The sequence below is a fragment of the Lactuca virosa genome, chromosome 7 (genome assembly GCF_052849685.1).
Source record: "Lactuca virosa cultivar CGN04683 chromosome 7, Lactuca_virosa_CGN04683_v6, whole genome shotgun sequence".
NCBI classification, from domain to species: domain Eukaryota; kingdom Viridiplantae; phylum Streptophyta; class Magnoliopsida; order Asterales; family Asteraceae; genus Lactuca; species Lactuca virosa.
In genome coordinates, this window is record NC_136432.1 from 56861007 (window position 1) to 56864852 (window position 3846).

The window sequence follows — 3846 nt, forward strand, 5'->3', positions numbered from 1 at the left end:
CAGAACATACATATAAACTATAGTAGGTATAGTTTAGGAAAGTTACATACTATTTTACTAATTCGAATAACAATAAAAGAACAAACATATAAACTATAATAGGTATAGTTTATGGGACATACACTAGGTTTTCACTATGAAAAGGATAATACATACGATTTATCATTACAAAATGGCTTTTCATTATTCTACACGTAACTGTCAATAAAGCTTTGTGAGACATACCTTCAAGTACTTATGTAAGTATCAACAAAAGCCCTAATTTTATAACCAGAGTCTCCTGGAGGGAGAGCGTGACTTTGTGTATAGATCTATACGGGACTAACAATCTCGCGCCCTAACTGTTAGCTACAGTTGGAACGGAAGTTCTGGGGTGACAAATGTCATAACGATTCCGACGCCTGATGAACGTCGTATCATGCTATCCTAGGCCAACAAGCATGGTTATAATAACTCACAATTTGGTATTAATGACAATACGATTAGTGTATGAATACATAAACAACTGCACATAGTTTTATTTAATAATAAAACGACAATACAAGACTTTACAGTACAACTGGTGAATCCAGTAACATACGTACAAAAGGGTTCGCTATTCATTTACAAGCTAGAAAGACATAAATGACCTTTATTGCTAATTCTATGATTCCTTAGTTTATACGTTAAGCTTATATACAACGAAGATCCGATAGGCATTGGAATGTGTGATTTCCGCTTTATTTCATGTTCCTTGTTTGGTTGTGGGCTTAGGGAAGAACCACACATTCGACTGTCCGTTCGATCTGAATTATATATAACTTGTATACACTAAGTAATCGTAGAAGGAACTAGTATGGGTCACATTACTTATATTTCATTTACTAAGAAAATATTGGATTTTCTGGAAGAACACACTAACGTTTTCAAAGAACAATGAAAAGCTTTCCATCATAAAAATAAACTTATGAACTCGCCAACTTAAATGTTGATACACTTTCAATGCCACTTATATTCTCAGGAAACCAGTAGAGAGGTACACACACATGTTTCGAGAAGACGGAGCATAGTATCATCACGTCTTAGTTTTTGTTGAATACTTTTGGAGTCAAATATATAATGATTCGAATACAATGTAAATACTATATTATCAATACAATGGTTGTTGTTGCTTTGATTACTATTATACAATTGTTATGATACTGTACATGATGTCCTCCGCCCCCGAACGTTTCCGCCGTTCCAGTTTGGGGGTGTGATACTCTCTAACCCTAAGAACGAAACCCTAGCCAAAATTTGAGTGATTCTTGAGCTTTAAAGTGATTTATGAGTATTTTGGTGCTTGAGGAGGAAGAAAGAACTTCTTGAAGAGTCATTTCTTGAGTTGGAGCTTTTGGATCCAGGTTTTGTGCACCTAAATCTATCTTCTAGAGGTATAAAGTCTCAACCTTGACAACTCTTTCATGTAGATCTAGCTAAGTGGTATTTAGTTATAGTTTTGGTCCCTTTGAGGTGGTTCTTGTAAGTAGAAGTTACTCCAGAACCTTTGAGCTTCATATTTGGTCCTTGTTGAGGGTATGGAGTCATAAAGTTTAGATCTTGATGGGTGTAGACCTTCCATGCATGATTTGGTGGTTATTTGATGAAGTTTGGGGACTTAGGGTTTTGATTTGGGTCCCATTGAGTTATGCTAAGTCATAAAGTTGGAAACTTTCTGACTTGAGAAGTCCCTTTGAATAAGATCTAGAAATTTGGACTAAGGTCTTACGATAAAAGCTTGCATCTTGGCCTCTTGATGGAATTAGAAGGCTTGAAATCATGATTGGGTCCTTTTGGACTATGCAAAGGTTCCAAGTTGACAACTTTGTGGATTCAGTCACTGATATGAAACTATTCTGAGGATTTGAACGATGGACTTAAGGTATTAAGACGTTTGGGGTAATTTTTGGACAATGGCCAAGAACGCAGTGCGTTCATCTCGGGAACACGACGCGTTAAGGAAAAGGGTCCCGATCGGTGGTCTGGCAACGAATGCCCTGCGCTCCACCAGGGAACGCATCGCATTCGGTTCATCAGTGGGCTTTTTGGGCTTTTGCTCATGGACTTGTCTTGGGGTTCGGGCTTGTTTCCTTAGGCTATGAATTATCTGTTTGGGCTCTAGTTGGGCCTTAGGACTTTGAGTGGACCTCAGGTTTGGTTTGGGCCTCGAGTTATGTTGTAGGGCCATTAGTGGGCCTTGGGCCAAGTTTGGTTTGACCCATTAAGGAAAGGGTAAAATGGTCTTTTACCCTAGGAGTCGGGACTTATAAGTTGAGGCTGTGGTTAATGGGTTATGGCATAATTTTTAATTGGGATTTATTTGTCGTTAGTGTGGGATTTCCGGTTCGGCGGCCGAGTGTTATCAGATAGTAGCGGATCGAGGTGAGTTACCTTCTTGTATGAGTGGGTCGAAGGCACCAATGTCGGCCCACTAGTAGTTGTTTTACAGTTGAGATGATTGTCTTTGTGATGATTATCTGGTATGACACTATCTGTTATGATTTATGTGCTTATTGTTATGTTATTATGTAGTAGTGGTAAGGGTGAAATAGACCTCGTAACCGGTTAGAATACATCGGAGGGTAGGTCAGGCACCTAGATATGCCTGAGAGTATGTTTATGCTATGTTATTATGTGGTAGTGGTAGGGGCAAAATATACCCCGTAACCGGTTGAAATACACCGTACGGTAGTTCGGGCCCCAGATATGCCTGACAGGGTAGGTCAGATATGCTTGGCAGGGTAGGTCAGGCACCCAGATATGCCTGTCAGGGTAGGTCGAGCACCCAGATATGCCTGACACTATGTTGTTATGTGGTATGATGGGGGAACTCAGTATGTGTGACATCCCCATTTTCACGGCCAGAAAAGACCGATTTTGTTTATGCTTTATAAAAATCAGAGTACCTCTTTTAATAAAAATGTTGCGGAATTTGTTCCCAGAAAAACATGATAAATACGTTATCAAAGCATTTCCAAAGAAATGTATTTTTATTCATTTTAAAACATTGGGATGTCATCGTCAGTACAGAAACATAAGCATAAACAGAATTTACATCCATTATCACTAGTGATTTATATCTCCTTAATCTCTCAGTGTAATGTAACTTCATATCGACACCTGTGATTCAAATAAACTGAGTGGGTCAGGTTGGGAAACCTGGTGAGTACATAGGGTTTTCAACCCACAATAATATAATTATTATGTTTAAACAACAAACAATCAACCCCATTTACCCATCCCCATTATCTTCCTTACTCTCAAGGGTCTACCCTAAGAGTCATCTATTCGTTTATTCCGAAGTCCCTTGCTTCCAGGGTTATAAGACTGGCACTAAGTCCATAGCTGCCAATGCACTAATTCCATAGCTGCAAAAGTTCATTCATCGGGTACTAAATCCATAGCTACCAGTGTAGGTACTAAGTCCATAGCTACCAACATTTATCTAACAGGTACTAAGTCCATAGCTACCAGGTGCTAAGTCCATAGCTACCAACACCTAATAAGTACTAAGTCCATAGCTACCTACGTTTACCTCATAGGTACTAAGTCCATAGCTACCATCGTTTGTCCAATAGGCACTAAGTCCATAGTTGCTGGTGTTTATTTATTGGGCACTAAGTTTATAGCTGCCAATGTTTACTCACATCATCTTTTATCTCTCATCATTCATCTACCCATGTTATACCCAACATATTTGTAGATATATAATACGTATACAGTTTAAATCAGTTAAAACATGTATAAAAACGTTCATCCAGCATAGATAGCAAGTATACAGATAATATGCACACATAGCACGTAATTTATATTAAATACTTCATATCT